Genomic DNA, 19,333 nt, shown 5'->3' with positions numbered 1-19,333 from the left:
TCTTGAGATTATGATTGGCAGGCACTTGGAGATCCAAGAAGGAATTTTGTCTCATGAAAATATAAACATAAAATAGATACATGATTTAGGTGGTTTTTATAGTCAGCTGAATCTTCTCATCTTTGGTGCAGGCGTTTTTGTATAGAATTTTGAAAAACTAGAAAATCTACCTTTTCCTTTGGGTTGTTTGTGTATTCTTTCTGTCCTTACCTCTAGGAAGCAAATTTGTACCGGACCTTTTTTTTTTTTAACACCAGAGTCCTACTCTTCATTTCCCAGAATCCTGCTCTTATATGCAACCTCACCTTTCCCTTAGTATTCTCCTGGGGGCAGAGGAAAAATTGAGATCTAAAAAATTGGGCATTGGTTCTCTCCTATTTAAAAAAAAAATGAAAAGGTTCATTTCTGAGATGCTTATAGATTTCAGACAATAAATCTCTGAAAAAAGTGGAATTGTTGAGTCATTCTCAGAGAATTTAGATGATCAGAATTATTATTAGCAGTAATAATAATGACACATCCTGCCAGCACCCTTAGAACAGAGCACAAAGGCAGCCAGTACTCCAGAGGAGTTTACTTTTCCTTCCAAAGTCATCTGGGGAGGGTTGACAGAATGATAGGGTGCTCACAAATGAGCAGTTGAGAAAGCAAAGGGGAAATACCGGTGTGTCTGAGTCGGGCCCAGGGGAATTCCAGTTTGGGAATGATCTTGGAAATCCCACTGTTAAAAGCACTCAACTCCAAGAACATCAGAAATGAGATCCTAGCAGGCAAGAAAAGAACCCCTCTCTCCCCACCCCATCAGTCCTCCCTTGCTTTCGTGCCTCATGACACCTCTGACACCGAGGGAGTGACTTCCTGGATGGAAGCTGGATGACTATAGAAAGCCCAGTAATATGATCTGGCTATATAATTACACAGTCCCCTTCCCACTGAGGAGTAAATAAATATGCTTTACAAATGTTAACTCATCCATGGGCTCAGCACTGTTGAGGGGAAGCCACCCAGGAGTCCTGACTCTTGAGAATGACAACTGCTGTGCTCCGAGGGCTCTCTATGGAGGCTTCTTTAGACTGTACCCGATGACAGGAACATCTGATTCGTGTGGGCTTACCAGAGATAATTGGGACTGATAGGCAGGCCACCAAATCTCAACTCAAAAGTCCCTGGCTGTCACTTTCGCTGGGACACTCAGGAAGGCTGAATAAGCTAGTCTGCCTCTTAGTATAAAATAAGGTTAACACTGAGCCATGAAAACTCCCAAGGAGTTTGATTTACAAATACACAATTTATAGATATTCAAAGACAGCTAGACAGGGGCAACATATAAAGCACTGGCCCTGGATTCTGGAAAATCTGAGTTTGAATTTGGCTTCAGACATTTACTATCCTGGTGTGAGCCTTGGACAAGTCCCTTACTTGCTGTCTGCCTCATCTGCAAAATGGGGAAAATAGTGGCATCCAAACTCTCAAGGTTACTGAAAACCTTAAAGTACTATATACATGCTAGTTATTGTTATTAATAATTATTATTATTTTACCTATACAACAGTTTCAAGGATTGGATAGAATGCCCTTGAACTTGTTTACAAATCTTTCTGTCCCAAGGAAAGTTAAGGGTTTTTCCTTCCTAAGCTGCTCATCATGTCTAAAAAAGCAATTCTTCCTCATGTCCATCTCCTGGTTCCCTTCATAATTCAGTTTAATTCACACCTTTTGTCTGAGATCTTTCCCAGTTTCCCCCATTGCTCTTGCCTTCTCTCTAAGAATATTGGATCTATCTGCATATACATTTTTTTTTTGTATCTTGTCTCCTGTTAGAATGGGATCTCTGTGAAGGCAGAAATCATGTTTTTTTTTTTTTGCCTTAATTTGTATCCTTAGCCTTTACCACAGTCCTAATATGTAATAAATGCTGAATAAATATTTATTGACTCATTGCTTGACTGGTTCAAAGGCTTTCCAGGTTCACATGCATAGACATAGAAGAATCTGAATTTGGGGGGGGGGGCTTAATATTTTGATGAAAATACTCAGAACAAACTGTAGGAACAACTTAGTGCCTCTTTAGGCTTCCACTCCATCTTGAGGTATATGAAGGACCAGACTTCAGCTCAGTGTGATTTTTGGGTGACTCACTTCATGTCTCTGACCCTCTGACTTCTCATCCGTGAGACAGACAATGATCTTTTCACCAACTAACATACAGAATTCTTTCCAGGAATAAATGAGTTATATTTAAGGAACTTTGTGAACTTTATTACCTATACAAATTTCATCCTCCTCCTCCTGAGTCTGCTATTATGGGAGACAGTGAAATTAATAGTGGGTAGATGGGATTCTGCTTGGTTGTTCTTACAGCTTTTGGTGGAGTTGGAAAGTCCTTCTTAGAACAAGCTTACCCCAAGCAAGTGAATAAGACCATGAAGACTGTACTATAGGGCTAGACTCTGTGACTACCTAAAAAGCCACCATTCAGATTGTGCTCATCTCTTAGTCCCCCCCCACCATGTCTGCTCTGCCTGTCCATTCCTTGGATCATCTGGTAGATTTCTAATGGTAATCTAAGCCCCTCCATCTATGCTCTTAGCAGCATATGTCCCCCAAGGTTGAGAGGGCAAGGAGGCCAGATGCAATCAATTCTAATGGAGGTGACCAAGGCTTGGGGTTTATAGCCAAGGTCAAGCACAAAAGAAAGAGTAGTTTGTTTGGTTTTTTTTTTAGTCTATCCATCAGGGTTCTGGGATTGAGTTCAGTGTAACACCAGTTTTGCTGACATGGATATTGTAGATGGACTAAAAGGTGATCATTTTCTTCTCAAAAATTCTCTGTGTTCCCTAAACATATCTTCTACTTGCTGCTTCTCCCCAGCCCTAAATGTCTTTACTAGAACACAGTCCCATAAGGAAAGAGATCACAGGTTCTTTGGGCAATGAGAAATTTAGAATGGCAAATTGAAAGACCTCAATTAATCTATTTTTCTGAATCTAGTTTGGTTCTTCCCAGAGTCTATAGCCTCCAGAGCTTGGCAGATATTCTCATGCTTGAAAGGTTTTCCAACTCTGCCTACCTTTCCCCAAAAAAATAGCTTATTTTTTTTCTAGGAGGGTGATACAGGGTGGGAACTTTTTAAAAGTTAGTCCTTATTGCTCAGTTGTTTCAGTCATGTTTGCCTCTTCATGATCCCTTGGGTGATTTTCTTAGCAGAAAGACTTGTCTATCATTTCCTTCTCCAGATCATTTTATAGATGAGAAACTGGTTAAGTGACTTGTCCAGGGTCACTTAATAACAAGTAAGTATCTGAGGCCAAATGAGTCTTCCTGACTCCAGGGCTGGCACACTATGCCAACTAGCTACCCTAAAGCTTAGTCCTAGAGTTGGACAAAGCAAATTGGGTACATACTATCTCTGCCAGGCTTTCCATATTTTACAAATGGAATTAGGAATGAAGGAGCAGGAAACCAAGAAGATTAAACCTGAAGACAATGACAACAGGGATCAACATAAATGTAGAATGGAAGAATGTTTCAGGAGACATATGCCTAGCTCCCTACCCCAACTTTGGGAAAAAAAACAAAAAAACAAAAACTCTGCCTTCTTCAAATAGCAAGAAATGGAATTTTTTCTTCCTGACTCATTCTTAATTTTTTCTCCATTTATCTCCAGAAAGTCAATACAGCCAACATGTTGAATTCACCCCTCGTCCCTACTCCTAATTCCCCTTGGGTCAGTTAAAGAGCTAACCAAATTTTCTCCCTCACATAGACTAGCCTGTATTTCTAGTAAAGTTTGGGATTCACAGAACCAGACCCCTTGCATGCTTTTGAGAGTCTAAGAATGATAGGGAACATATAAAAACTACATTTTTGTTACTTTATTTGGTTGAAATAAGTGTTGCTGAAAAGGCTTATGATAGAGTTTCTTCGCTGAATATGTGCCACCTCTCTTTCTTCATACAAGTCTAAAGAATCCAGAAGAAAGAGTAGCCTCCCTTTCCTACAGTCTGCTCTCCCAACCTCAATGTAAAACCCCTTACTCCCTTGCTAACTGCTGTAAATTGATTCACTGGGTCCTGCAGTACAGCTCTGGTTTCCTGACAAGAGGACCTTCTAGGAAAGAAGAGTTATTCTTTCCCTTCCCCCCCAACCCATACCATTGGGTCAAAGCTGAGGGAGTGCCACCCTTTGACCTCTCTTCCTTGACCCTAACCCCAATGGGCTATTCCTACTGGATCTTCTCTGAAACCAGGCTAGACCTCTCCCTTTTTTTTGTTTTTGGGGTGGGGGCTAAGGAAGGAGTGTGAGATTGAGAGAAGGAACAATCCCCCATAATGACTGGCTATTGTTGGAGAGTAATCAATATCCCAAATCCCTGAGATGCAGTGACAGGAGGAAGGCTTGGGACCTTTAACCCTTTCCATGCCTGTGGTTGAGCTCTTCTGGGGGTTTTCTTCTATCTTCTTCTTTTATTTCTTTACTTCTCAGGACCACAATCCCTATTCACTACAGGTATTTGGAAGGGGCAAAGGAAAGAAGAGTTGAAAATTAAAATCTCTTTCTCAGGCAGTTTTTTCATATTTTCTCTTTCTTTCTCCTGTCTCTGTCTCTTCTTTTACTCTTAATATCCCCTTTATTTTTTTCTCCTCCCTTTCTTTTATATTTTTTAAATCTTCACTTTTCATGTCTTGGACCTGATAAAAGAAATCACTATGACAGCTTAGCTGCCCCATTCAAAAGCCAGAGAGACCTACCCACTAGAGGAATACTGTTAACTTCTTCTCTCCTGGATCCACTTCACCTTGTCTGCCTAAGGAAGACTCATGTTAGAGTTTCCTACTGACCCATATCTATTTAATATCCCAATATAGACTTAAGTCTAAATCGGAGATGGTTTATAGGATGTGAACTCAGATCTCCATTGGGGAAAACTATGGACTATCATATACTGAACTCTTTAATTTACCAAAAGATTTATCATTCATTTATCTCATCTGGGAAATGTGGTATGTCATATTGGCCTGTCAGTACACCTAAAGTTATTCATAACCCTAGTAACTTGATTAAAAAGTGGTATCTAGCTTGGAGCCTGAGACACGAGAAGAGATAACACACACATACCTTCTAAGTAGATATTTCATATTCTTCAATTCTTACATAAGTGCAGCAATTCTGCAAAACACCTTCTAACCTGTCCATTTTAGCATCATATATTAAAACTTGAAGAGCTTCTTCTTGGGGATTTATGGAGGACGGTGCCCATCCCCCTTCCCCCACTGACCATGGACCAGGAAATCTATGTGACCATGATGACACTTCTAATTGACTTCTGAGATAGAATTTCATGGACATTCTGAAAGGCCATCCTCTATCCCTCAGGTTTCTCCTTCCCAATGACCTCAAAGATTGAGGTTAACTCTTTGAGCTCTCCAGGGTGGGTAGGAGGATGCTCTTCTGCAAACTAGGTTCAGTCCATGAGTGTGTAACACAGAAACACCTATATCTGTTTTGGGACTGTTTATTGTTTGTGTTTTCTTTCTGTTGGTACACCTGAGCAATAGTGTTTTAGCTGCTGCTACTGACTCTTGTTGCTGATAAGACCTTTACTACTACTACTACTAGTACTACCACTACTACTACTACTACCACTATTACTGCTATTACTACTACTGTTACTGCTATGCTAAGTATTATTGTCCCCATTTTATAAATAAGGAAACTGAGGCAAACAGATATTAAGTGACTTGCCCAAGGTCACACAGATAGTAAGTGTCTGAGGCTGTATTTGAACTCCCTGACTCTAGACCCAATTTTGATGCCCCCCTTTGATGATTCATCCAATCCTTCAGAGCTTATTCTTTGTCATCTCCCATAGTCATTCAACTAAGGTCAGGAAAGACCAAACATGCAGAAACAGTAGGAAACAGAGGCACTACGCATTCACTGACACATGTAGGCCAGGTGAGAGAGGAACACCACCCACCCAGCTATTCTTCTCTCAAAAACAACTAGATCTCCTCCATCCATCAGCCATGCTACATATGGAAATGAACTTATGACACAAAAACTACATTAAGTCTGATTCTATTTTCCACAAGACCAAGATAATGCAGTGGACTAAGTGTTGGGGAAAATGTTAGTAACTTCTATTCTTCCTTTAGCTTCACAGAGTAAATATGCTAAAAGTTAAAGAAATGTTAAATACTGATGGGAAAGAGAGAGTTTGTCTAATATAGTCCTTTGTATGCATACTCATTTCTGGATCAGCAGCTGATTAGAAAAGGTTTCCATCACCACAAAATGAAGTGACAAGAAATAGAGAATAATTTCATCTTCTCTGGAGCAGGGAGCAAAAGGGTCATCCATTACCCATTTTATCAATCAAGTTCCTAAAGTTTCCTTGTTGGATTGGCAGCCAACAGAGCTCTAAGGAATGAGCCTTCATTGGCCAGTCTCTCATTACAAATGAACAGAGCTGGAAGAATAATCTTACAGATTATCTAACCCAACTTCTTGTTTCTCCTTCCAGGTGAGGAATTGAGACCTAGAGAGGTTGTGAAGTGCCCAAGGTAAAACATAGGTATGTCTGGGATCCAAATCCAAACTAGTATTTATTAAGCAACTATTATGTGACAAGAACTGCCAAGTTCTGAGATACTAAGAAAGGTCAAAAATTATCCTCACTCTTAAGAAATTCACAGTCTACCATACACCAACAACTATAGACAAACAAAATATATTTAGGATAAATTGAAGGTAGATTAAGGAGTACTGGGAGAGGATTCTTACAGAACATGGGACTTTAACTGAGATTTGAAGGAAGTTAGGGATTATTCAATATACCAAGAGGTAGAGATCAAAAGAGAGACCACTCTAATCCTGGTCAAGAGATGGAGTGCTATGAGTAAGAAAAAAATAAGGAAGACACTGTTACACAGAATATGTTGCAGGTTGAGCAAGTAGGGCAAGGTGATGGTTTTTCCTTCATTTTCAAAGAGGATTGACAGTATAACCATCAGGTAATGTCTTGACTTGAGTGTAAATTGCATTTATATGAGACAGTGCTGCACTAATTCATCAGCCTCATTCTCTCTTCCAGAGTCATCGAAGTTGAGTAGCAGGAAAAAAGTCAGGATGATTGGCAATGGCTCAGATTACAGTGAATGACCTTGGAATCTTCAATGTCTGACCAAGCTCTTAGGGCCGAGCTAGCTACCTTCATGGTCATTGGAACAAATTGTTCTCATCCCCATCTTGCTGGGGGATGTCTTTACATGATTGGAATACAGACATCCCCACCCCCCAATTCTCCAATGCATTGGAGGCCTATTATTATCTTCAATATGGTTTAGCCAGTCTCCTCAAATGATTTATCTGGGTGTGACTGTTGTGCATGCTACAGCTTCTTGGAGTCACAGGTGACTAAGAAGACTTGAAACATAGGAAGTGGTCAAATTATAAAGGACTTTGCAGAGTTGTACTGGATGGAACTGGCTCCAACAGGCTCTTAGAACTAATCATTTAATTTTCAGTGTGATCATTTATACCTTGGAAATCAATAAACACTATAAATCAGAGCTTTATTTATTGTTTCATTGATTATCTGGACTTAAGAAAGTGTTACCAATAATGCAAATTAAATTTAAAACTGTCTTCTATATATTTTTTGAGAGTTGTTAAACATTTATCAGCACACTCTGTTCACTAAGCCAAGTTTCACCTCCTTCCTGCCCCCCACCAAAGTTTTCTAGATGAGAAAACTAAAAGGAAATACAGTATAATAAAAAAATTAAAATTAAAAAATCACTGGATTTGGAATCAGAAAACTTGAATTATTGCCTGTATAACCTTGCGCAATGTCATTTAACATCACTAGGTCTCAGTTTTTCCACCCTGGAAGATAAGGTCAGACTTGATAACTTCTAAAGTCTCTCCAGCTCTAAAATCCTATGATAATTGTGTAATTTTGAAGCAAACTTTCCTTGAAATGAGAGAGCAAATTCCTTGTATCAGTTCCCCTAAGGTCCCTATTAATGTCTCTCCAGGGAGAGAACTATTATGAGTCATCACACCTATATATTTCTTAATTGCCCTCAGTTAATTATGACAAGATGATGTGCCCATTTTATAACAGATGTTTATATATTTTTATTAACTCTCATAAAATATCTATAAGGATAGGAAGGTATTAAATGTTATTCATTCTATTTTATAGATGAAGAAATTGAGTCAGTGAAGGAAATGATAAATCACCTCTGGTTATATAGTAACTCTGGCATTTTTCCTACTAAGATCATGCTTTATAGAATTAACTTAGCAAGGATGAGAAGAAAAAGCTCTTGTTAGGTGATTGGATTTAAATATAAAAACAAAGTTCAGTTAACACTTCCTAAGCCTGCTGAGATATCTTTACCACAGATCAAAGATCAAGAAAGTTTTTCTTTTTGTAAGAAAACTTCCTTCCTCTTTTTTTAATTTTTTTTATTTTCAAGGGAAAAAAATTTTTTAAAAAACTTAATGTCTTTCCTACTACCCCACCCTAATCAAGAAAATTAAAAAACAAGAAGCAAATCTCTCTCTGTCTGTCTCTCTCTCCATATATAGGTATAGATATAAGATTTATATGTATCTATCCATATATAAATATACATGTAAATATGCATATATATGTATAGATAGATATAAATAAATATATAGAGATATAGAATATAGTTGTATCTAGATATATGTAGATATAGATATATAGATCGATGTATCCACACATTATATGCCTAGTTAGGTTAAAAAAACATCCCATGCTGCCCATGCCGTAAAATGTGAAAATGTGTCTCTTTCTGAATTTTAAGTTGATCACATCTCTGGGCAGGAAGTGAGTAGCATATTTAACCTTCATCCTTTTGGATTTGAGGTTTATTATCACATTGATTAGAGTTCTAAAGACTTCCTAGGTTGTTTTTCTCTGTAATGTTATTATCACTGTATAAACTGTTTCAGTTCTACTCACTTTGTTCTGCCTCAGTTCATAAAGATCTTCCCAGTTTTCTCTGGAATTGTCCATTACATCATTTCCCATAGCACAATAAAATTCCAATATATACATATAACATAATTTAGCCATTTCCCAATAGATGGACACTCTGTAAGGAGCTCTTTCCAACAATTAAAGCTGTCTGAAAGTGTAATGGAGGGACCCTATGAGGTGTTTGTGTGTGTGTGTGTGTGTGTGTGTGTGTGTGTGTGTGTGTGTGTATTGGGAGTGGTAAAGGGTTCTCCATTAAAAATTTTCAAAAAAAAAAAAATAAAGATCTTCAAGAATGCTGATGACCATTTTCGGCTATGTTTTAGAAGGGATTCTTTATGTGTATATGTTAGAATAAATGGTCAATAAGATCTCTTACAACTCTCAGATTTTGTGATTCTATAGAACCAGATAGAATGCCTGGTTTTTTTTATAGAAGAAGCTAAGGGATTCGTAAAAATAATTCCCTCAAAAATAATAAAATAGAAAGTCTTTTTGCTATTAGCTTCAAGATAAGACAATTATATGAAAGGTCATAAAGAGCCCAGCTCTTCCATTCAGGCTTCAACAAAAATCAAAAGAAGTCACCAGATTGGATAGTGATCAAGAAATCCAAAGAAAATCAACAGTAAGCCTCTTCATTCAGACCAGGACTGACAGGAAAAAACATATAGTAGCCTCTAAGTTTCTGAAAGTCCAGGAAAAATAAACCAAAAGTTCTCTAATGAGAGATACTCTAAGGACATATGAAGTCTGCAGGGCTCTATTCATATGGGACTGGAGTGCCATGATTAAGACAACAATACTCCCAGAGAGTTGGAAACCTTTCTAAGTACAAAGCTCCAACAATGTGACAATGGTACCTTTAAGGTACCAGAATTTCTCAGTACTCTGACTAGTACAGCATCCTAAGTTCCAAGGCTTCTCTAGGAGAGCTTGACAAACCTTAGTGTTCTGTCTCAAGATAATCTAGGGAGGCCTGAAAACAGACAGTAATCTCACTGGGTCTAATACCCTGAAGAGATGATGAAAAGGGGTAAAAACAAAAATATTCACAACAGCCCTGTTTGTGGTGGCAAAGAATTGGAAATCAAGTAAATGTCCTTCAGTTGGGGAATGTCTTAGCAAACTGTGGTATATGTATGTCATGGAACACTATTGTTCTATTAGAAACCAGGAGGGAGGGGGCAGCTAGGTGGCACAGTAGATAGAGCACTGGCCCTGGAGTCAGAAGTACCTGAGTTCAAATGTGAGTTCAGACACTTACTAATTACCTAGTTGGCCTTGGGCAAGCCGCTTAATCCTATTTGCCTTGCAAAAACCTTAAAAAGAAAGAAAGAAAGAAAGAAAGAAAGAAAGAAAGAAAGAAAGAAAGAAAGAAAGAAAGAAAGAAAGAAAGAAAGAAAGAAAGAAAGAAAGAAAGAAAGAAAGAAAAGAAAAGAAACCAGGAGGGACGGGAATTCAGGGAAGCCTGGAGGGATTTGCATGAACTGATGCTGAGCGAGATGAGCAGAACCAGAATAATATTGTACACCCTAATAGCAACATGGGGGTGATGATCAGCCTTGATGGACTCACTCATTCCATCAGTGCAACAATCAGGGACAATTTGGGGCTGTTTGCAGTGGAGAATACCATCTGCATCCAGAGAAAGAACTGGGAGCTTGAACAAAGACCAAGGACTATTACTTTTAATTTAGGAAAAAAAAAACCTTGATATCTTATTGTTTGATCTTGCTATCTCTTATACTTTGTTTTTCTTCCTTAAGAATATGATTTCTCTCTCATCACATTCAATTTGGATCAATGTATACCATGGAAATAATGGCAAATTGCTTTCTGTGGGGGGTGGGGGAAGGGAAATAAGATTAGGGGAAAAATTGTAAAACTCAAAATAAATAAAATCTTTATAATTCAAAAAAAAAAAAAACCAGACAGTTATCTAAGCACAGACTCTGGAGGGAGTTAGAAATTGGACTGGTCAGGAGGCCAGTCAATCAGATGCCAAATGATGAGTGAATGACACATCCAGTATGGAAGGGGGTAGGGAGGGGGATAGGAGGAGTGTAGAGCCTATCCTGATGGCAAAGACCTAATTCAAGAACTGAGGCTGTAAAAGGATACCTTGGAGAAATGCTATATGGAGCAAGAGATAAAAGATGACATAACAAATATAAGCAGTCTTTGGAGAAAAAAATGACTTATTTAGAAGTACAATAGAATACCTAGAAGAACAGTGCCTGGTGCAATTAATAAATGTTTATTAAATTGAATTAAAGAAAATGGTGTAAGAAATGAAAAATGAAATGAACTATGCAGGAAAAGAATAATTTAGAAAAGAAGATAGAAAATCTTACCCTAGTCATAGACCCTGAAAATGAGAATGAAGCAAAGATAACTCAATGCCTTTGGGAGAAAACAAGAAATATTGTCATAACTGGATTTCATAAAGTACCCCTGTGGGGTTTAAAGCCTAGATAGATGTCTCTCCCATTAGAACATGAACTCCTGTAGGGTAGAGTCCAAATTTTTGCTTATTTCACACAATGATTGGTATATAGCAAACAATAAATGCTTGTGACTGAAATAGAGAAAATGCTTTGTAAATCTTAAAGGCCTACATAAATACTAGCTATGAAGTTCAGAGGTGGACATAGGCATGTAGTACAGCCTTGGAGCAGACATGTTGAATTTATTATATACTTTTAAAAATCAAGTTAATAGAGATTGACAGATTCATATTGTTGTTGTTGTTTGGTCATTTCAGTTTGACTTTTCATGACCCCCTTTGGGATTTTCTTGGCACAGATATTGAAATGGTTTGCCATTTCCTTAACCAGCTCATTTTACAGATGAACTACACTGAGGCAAATGAGTGTCCAGGCTCACACAGCTAATAAGAACTCAGGTCTCCCTAACTACGGGCAGAATTCTGTCCATAGAATTCTGTCCAATTCTGTCCTCCCCTATAGATTACAATACAATCCTCTTTTTCTGTTCTTCTTTATATATATATATATATATATATATATATATATATATATATATATATATAGTTGATGTTTGTCAAATTCAGAATAACAAAGAAGAAAAAGCAAAATAATGACAAAATCTACTAGGTCAAGATTATAAAGTAGACAGCTCTATTTTAGTTTTAAGGACTTCTAATTCTCAGAACCATAGAAATATCAAATGTTCTGTGAATACTTCTAGCCCTCAACACCTGTCTACATTCCATCATAGGCCTGAAAATTTCAGAACTTGCCATCATTATATTCCTCCCTCAATTTTTATCTTCCTAGAAAGTCTCCTTTCAAGAGATGGAAACTGAGCTGACAAAGAATTCTGGAGCAGAATCTTGCCCCCTACTCTTGCCTTCTTGGATCTCTTGAGAATAAAACTCTCTTGTCACCTATTCAAATATTAAGCAATTCCCTGTGGCAAAACACTAATTAAGTGCCAAAGAAACAAAGGGGAAAAAAGAAGCAGTTCCTGTCCTCAAGAAGTTATGATCTACTGAATTCAATATTGCATCCTTTGACTAGATATTAACAGACTTCTTAGGAGAGAGGTGAAAAATAGTGGATATTTCAAGAGAACCTGGAAATCTGGATATAACCTATGTGGGAAAGTGTTAGAAATAGAAATGTCTTAAGAATTTTACTGCACTGTGGCCTGAATACAAATAAAATGGATAATGATGCTAGTAAAACAAGTGTAAGTAGTCAAATACAATCAACTCATTAGACTTCTCTAAAAAAAGAGGGCCAAGGACTTACAAATGAGTATAATCTACTTTATGCTTAGAATACTAAGGGTTTGGCCTCTCTCCCAGGTGCCAGGCTTTAAATTATTTTATCTTTGGCCTCCTGGGTGAGCCCTATTTGATGTGAAATAGACAGACCCCTGTCACTGAATGATGACCCCGAATAGCTGAGGAGTGGGTAAGCATCTCTGAAAAATTATCCTCCCCACTTGGAAGTGAGATGTTAACCAGAGAGTACATTCCATACTAAGAGTGTGACAGGGCTTGAAATGTAGTTTAAATACTGACGTAGTCTGCCATGTACTGGTTTAAATTGAGGTTTAAGCCTGTGTTTGATAGATGTTGAAAACTGGGCTGCATTCTCAGACAATAATCTCTTTAAACTGTGGATAAATTTTAACTTTAAACTGTGGATAAATTTTGGCCCAGCCAAGTCATTCCAATCAGTAGTTAGCTACAACTCCCCCCTTCTTTCAAGAATGCTTCACCGGCATGGTATCTTTTATCCACCCCCAGCTTCAGTGAGAAAGAGAGAGGAAAACAATATTATGCTCATTTTAAAGAGGGGAAACTGATATTTGGTAATTAATATATTTGCTTTTTGATGTAAGGAACATACAGTGAGTGATAGGAATAGAACCTGTCTCATCTGGTTTTAACAGCTTCCCCCATTTCTACCTCCCCCACCCCTTTTTTAAAAAAAAAAAGAGTAGACAAGAAAAAGAATCCATACTCTCTAGTTTGGAGGGCGGGGGAAGGGAAAGAAAGGACAGGCTTCTCATGGGTGGTTTTATCTGCTTAGAAGTGATGGAATAGGGCGGCTAGGTGGTACAGTGGATAGAGCACCGGCCCTGGAGTCAGGAGTGCCTGGGTTCAAATGCGACCTCAGACACTTAATAATTACCTAGCTGTGTGGCCTTGGGCAGGCCACTTAGCCCTACTGCCTCGCAAAAAAAAAAAAAAAAAGTGGTGGAATAGAATTAAAATCCCCAAAGAAACAGAATTCCCTCCCTCTGGACTACTCTACAAGGAACAGGCTTCTTGCAAGAGATTTGAGCTTTCAGAGAAACTCCCCAACATTCTACGACTGTGTGAGGAGAAATACTGAGAGGTCCTTTGGTTTCCAGGGTGTTGCTATGTTCTACCACATTTTATTCCTACTGTATACATTCAGGTCCTATTAATGCAGTTCCCATTGGGTAAGACAAAAGTCTTAATCAGATATAGGTAATTTTGTTAAAGCTTAATATCTCTCTGGAAACTCACAACTTTTTCATCTTGGTCCCTAAACAATTTGTGTTCCAATACAAAGTTTTAGAGGAAAATATTTTTTTGTATTCTTTCACATGGTTGAGAGTGTTCCTTTAAGGTCTCAAGTAGAAAAAAAAATCTAATGAGAGAGATTAAAGGACATTAATTTTTGGTTCCATCTCTTTTTTTCCTAATAACATAGATTGCTTAACCACCCTACCCAACATGGTTACACTTTCAATAATTTCACAGCTCACTAGTCAGTGTAGGGGAGTTGAAGTATTTATTCTCCATCATCACTTCAGCCCTCTACCACCATCACTGATGAGTTTTTCTTTTGATGACCATTCCATCCATATCTACCAACCAATCAAAATTCCAGTTGCTATTTTTTTGATGCTCCATTCTTTTTTCCTCATTGAAGTCAGTGCATGACTCTAGCTTGCTTCTCTTCTCAACTCTTGCCCTTATAGCTGAACATCCCAATCTCACAGTTCCTCAATATCTTTATTTTGTATGACCTCTTCCTCCACTCTACCTCAGAGTATGACCACAGAGATGGTCATACGCATGATCCTTCCATTCACAAATCCACCACTTTGATGTCCAATTCTGAAATTCTCTTATTTAACTTTTTTGTTGTTTGCCCTCATTCTGATGAGGACCAATGGCATCATGGAGTGATGCTTTGACTTGAGCATGAATTGGATTTAAGTGAGGCAGGTTTCATAGTCATCAGCTTCATTCACTTTTCCAGAAGTCCAGTGGCAAGACAAGAGTCAAGATAATGGACATGTGAATGAACTTGGATGAACTTGACCTCTTTGATGTCTGACCAAGCTCTAAGTGCTCCATAGCTGCTTCAACCACGTTCATGACTGTTGGAACAATAATGTTCTCATGTGCCTATTTTGTCAGGGGAAGACCTATTTACATTCTAACTTTCTCTCTGCCTTGCAATTTCTAACTCTGGTCTTTATCCTCACTTTGACTTCCACTTGCTCCATCTCCCTGCTATATTCTCTCATCCCTTCTCCATCTTCCCCCTTGATGAACTAGTTGAATTTAATTCTGTCCTTTTCTCTCTAGTCCCTTTTTCTCTTATCCTTTTGCTGATCTTGCTCTGCTAGGTCTCAACCTTGGATTACTCCCAACATCTAATGTCTTCCCTCCTATTTCCATGCCATTGAACAAAGCTGGAGAAAAATCATGAAACTGTTTTGACTAGATCCATTACAATTTGTTTATGTTACATAATCTCAACTGGACTCTCCCTGTGGCTAGGCCATCTTTTTATATTTCTCTACCCAGAGTGGCTTTTCCAAACCTTTGAAATCCTTCTCAAAGATCCTTTAGCTCTCTCTCTGCTCTCATTCTATCAGCTGAGAACTCTATATCATACTTAATGGAAAAAATTACAGCCATTCCCTGAGAGCTTCCATTTCTCCCCTTATCTCTCTCTGCCTCAAGTCTCTCCCCATTGCAGTCTTCCCTCCATTCAGTTGTCAAATTGATTTTCCAAAAGTGAATGTTTGAAAATGTCAAACCCTCCCCTCCTCTAGTTCATTAAATTATTATGACTCCCTATCACTTTTAGGCTTAAATATAGAATTCTCTTTTTTAGCATTCAAAACTTTTTTTTAATCTAATCCCCACCTACTTTTCCATTTTCATTACACTTTCTACATCTCCTACCTCCCATTATCTGCAATCTAATGACTGCTCTTCTTACTGTCATTTCTTGAAAAAGACTATCTCTTAGTCCTCTATATTTTCATTGAATTCATTCATACCTGGAATTCTCTCCCTCCTGGCTTTGCTGGTTTCCTTCAAGTTCTAGCTAAAATCCCACTTTCACAAGAAACCACTCCTCATACTCCTTTATGCTTTTCCTCAGTTGATTTTATTGTCTCTATTTTGTTTATAGATGATTTTTATGTTGTCTCCCCCATCAGAGTGACTTTTCTGAGAGCATATGCCTTTCTTTGTATCCCTAGATCTTAATATAGGGTCAGACCCATACTTGTTCAATCATTTCAGTTGTATCATGTCTTTTGTGACTCCATTTGTTTTTTGGGTTTTTTTGGCAAATATACTATAGTAATTTTCCACTTCTTTCTCTAAGTTCATTTTTCAGATGAATCAAAGTGGGGTAAGTGACTTTGCCAGGGACACATAGCTAGATCTAAACTCATGAAGACGAGTCTTTCTGACTTCAGGCCCAGTATTCTCTATCTACTTTGAAACCTATCACATAATAAGTACTTAAATGCCTAATGATGGAATGACTACAAAATTATCTCATTTACCCACTATGGATAGGTTCCAAGACTGTTCTAGAATGGGTTTGCCTGGAGCCTAATTGTGTCCAGGCCAGTCAAATGCATGGAACTCACTTTGCTTCTATATAACTTTCACCTCAATCAGAAACCATTCAAGCCCCATGCTAGAACAGAGGTTGATTTTTTCCCATCATGGTTAACCACTAAGCACTATTGCACCCAGAATTATGCTAGTTGCTGTGGGAAAGACAGAAGAAATGTTAAGATAAGGAAGACACTGTCTAATTAGGGAGATAATCCACATAATCCAAATAAAACAATTTGTGAATGACAATATACTACGCATCATTAAAATAAATTTAGGGGGAAGGGAGAGTGGCAGAAAAATTGAAACTCATAAATTTGCCAATGAATGAATATTGGAAAATTACCATTGCATGTATTTGGAAAAATAAAATAAAATTTCAATAAATGAATAGATTTAACATCACATATATTATTGTATATATGTGGTATGAACCAAGTTTGAAAAGTTGGTCTGGGGTAAGTGGCAGGGCTGCACTTGGAAGCCCTACTTAACAAGAATTCTTAATCTGTGGGTCTGTGAACCTGGTTTTTTTTTAATATGCTATATTTCAATACAAATTATATTGAAATGTAACATGCTATATTCCAATATATTTCTATATCATATGCTATATTTCTATGTAATTTCCCAAGCATTTCATTTGTTTTAAAAAATTATTTTAAGAAGAGATTCATAGACTTCCAAACCACCAAACCTAGAGGTTCTAGATGCCAAAGGAGTTCATGCAAGGGTTGTACTCTCTAGACGATTAAATTTTCAGCATAAGCACTTACTCTTGGAAATTGACAAACACTATAAATCAGGGCTTAATTTATTGTTTTCCTAATTACCTAGGTTTAATAATGTAATGGAGAAAAGTCTGTCCTGCATACACACACCATACTTATATTGTATGCATATATAAGGGTGTGTGTATATATGTGTATATGTATATGTTATATACACTCATATATATATATATATATATATATATATATATATATATATATATATGGGGGGGAGTGTGTGTGTGTGTTTATATGTATATGCATATATGGACTGGTTGTTAAATATTTACCAGCACACTTCTAGGTCCATAACACATGAAAAGGTTAAAAGTCCCTGGCCTCTAAGACAGTAGAACATTTCCCTTCCCCAACCTTCCTACCCTTAAACACACACACACATATATACTAGCCAGCCTTAAGGGTGAGAGGGTGAAGAATTCTGCTTCCTGCGTATAGAAACAGCCCAGTTCCCTGGGCCAGGGGGATTTGAGATTCTACTCCCCCTCCCAACTAACTCCATCTAGGAACAGAGCTCTTGGAACCTGGCCCAGGAACAAAATCATGCCAGCCCCAGTCTTTGAGGGGGGAAGAAAATCCCCTTTATATCATTCATGTTTGAGATGGACATGACTGGTGCTTCAGGATTGTTGATCTGCCCTGGTTGCTGCTTTGCCATTAGGGATATAATTTGGTGCGAGTAATGTCAGAGGCAGCTGGTTGCCTTGGAGATCATTGGAAAGTGACAAGAAAGGAATACATACATGAGGTGGCTAATGAACCACCAGCAAAGATGAGGCTTCTAATAAAAGTTCTGCTTTCTTAGGAGGAATGGGAAAAAAGGCATAAATCCCGAGAATACGTATACAAGCTATGTGGTCAGTGGAAGTCATTATTACCAAGGGGCAGTGTGATCTAATGAGAAGAAAATCATAGCATTGGGATCCAGAGATGTGTCTTTTAAATTCCTTTCTCTATCCCCAAATTTAGAGGATCGTGGACAAAAATCCTTTAACCTCTCCATAACTATGTCTCCATAAATTTCAGAAGTTTATATTGATGAATTTGGAACCATCCAGGCAGCTGGTCTGAACAATTCATAGATTTAAGATCTGAAAAGTACTTTAGAAGTCACATAATCCAACCCAACCCTGTCCTGTAAAATGAGGATTTTACAGGACAGATGAGGAAATTGAAGTTCACTGACATGTCCAGTTCTTTTAGGATTTGAACTCAGCTCCTCTGACTCCAGATCCAGTTCTCTTTCTATTGCATAATTCATTTTCCCTCCATCGTCCAGATCGGGCAAGGAGATGGTCCCTTCCTTGTCCAGCTGCCTCCCTTTGGTCCTTACTGCATTCCAATGGAATAGACAAGGCAGAATGGTTCATCTGCAGTCCTTAGAGCATGTCATCTGCAGAGTTAGAATGGAAACTTCAGACTCTCCATCTCTTACCTATATATCTCTATACCTTCTACCCCCCCCCCCACCCCACCCCCATGGCAAGCCAAACTAATTACCTTTCAGAACCTTTCTGCCCTGGTGAAAACGAGTTTGTCAAATATACCACCCACCTCCTACAGTACTGAGAAATCAGATCCAGAACAGGGCCAGTGTGTGGGAAATCCCCACCATAAAACTCCCAGTAAACAGGAAAATGAAATGGACTGTGTTGCTTACACTCCCACCAGGGCAAACTAAAGAAGCAAATCATAGGGGAAAAATGCAAAGGGGATGGACTTTTCAAAAGAGACTCACTTCTGGAGATTAGAAGGAAGAATTCAATTGTAAGATGCTTTTTATAAAACTGATTTTTATATTTCCCTATTGTCCAATTTACCCTAGCCATTTATTAATTGAACTCTCAATGGGTCTGTCATTTTATCTTAATAGAAACATGGAAAACATGAGTTTCCTCTAGAAATGTGTGGTGGCTGGGAAAGCATTAACCATACATCCCTTTCAGCTCACCAAAGAACACAGCCAACGGAAGGGTTAAGAAAAACTCCCCCATGTACCTGGTATATAAAACTGTCATGTAATCAAATGTGAGGAATGCACTCTGCTGTGTACATTAGCAAACACTCCTTGCAAGCTGGCTGGCTGGGGCTCCAGGCTTTCAGGGCCGCTTCTCACCACAAAGCCCTCCTTTGTTCTCTCAGCTC

This window comes from Macrotis lagotis, chromosome 4 (genome assembly GCF_037893015.1).
Source record: "Macrotis lagotis isolate mMagLag1 chromosome 4, bilby.v1.9.chrom.fasta, whole genome shotgun sequence".
NCBI classification, from domain to species: domain Eukaryota; kingdom Metazoa; phylum Chordata; class Mammalia; order Peramelemorphia; family Peramelidae; genus Macrotis; species Macrotis lagotis.
This window is presented reverse-complemented; position numbering follows the sequence as displayed.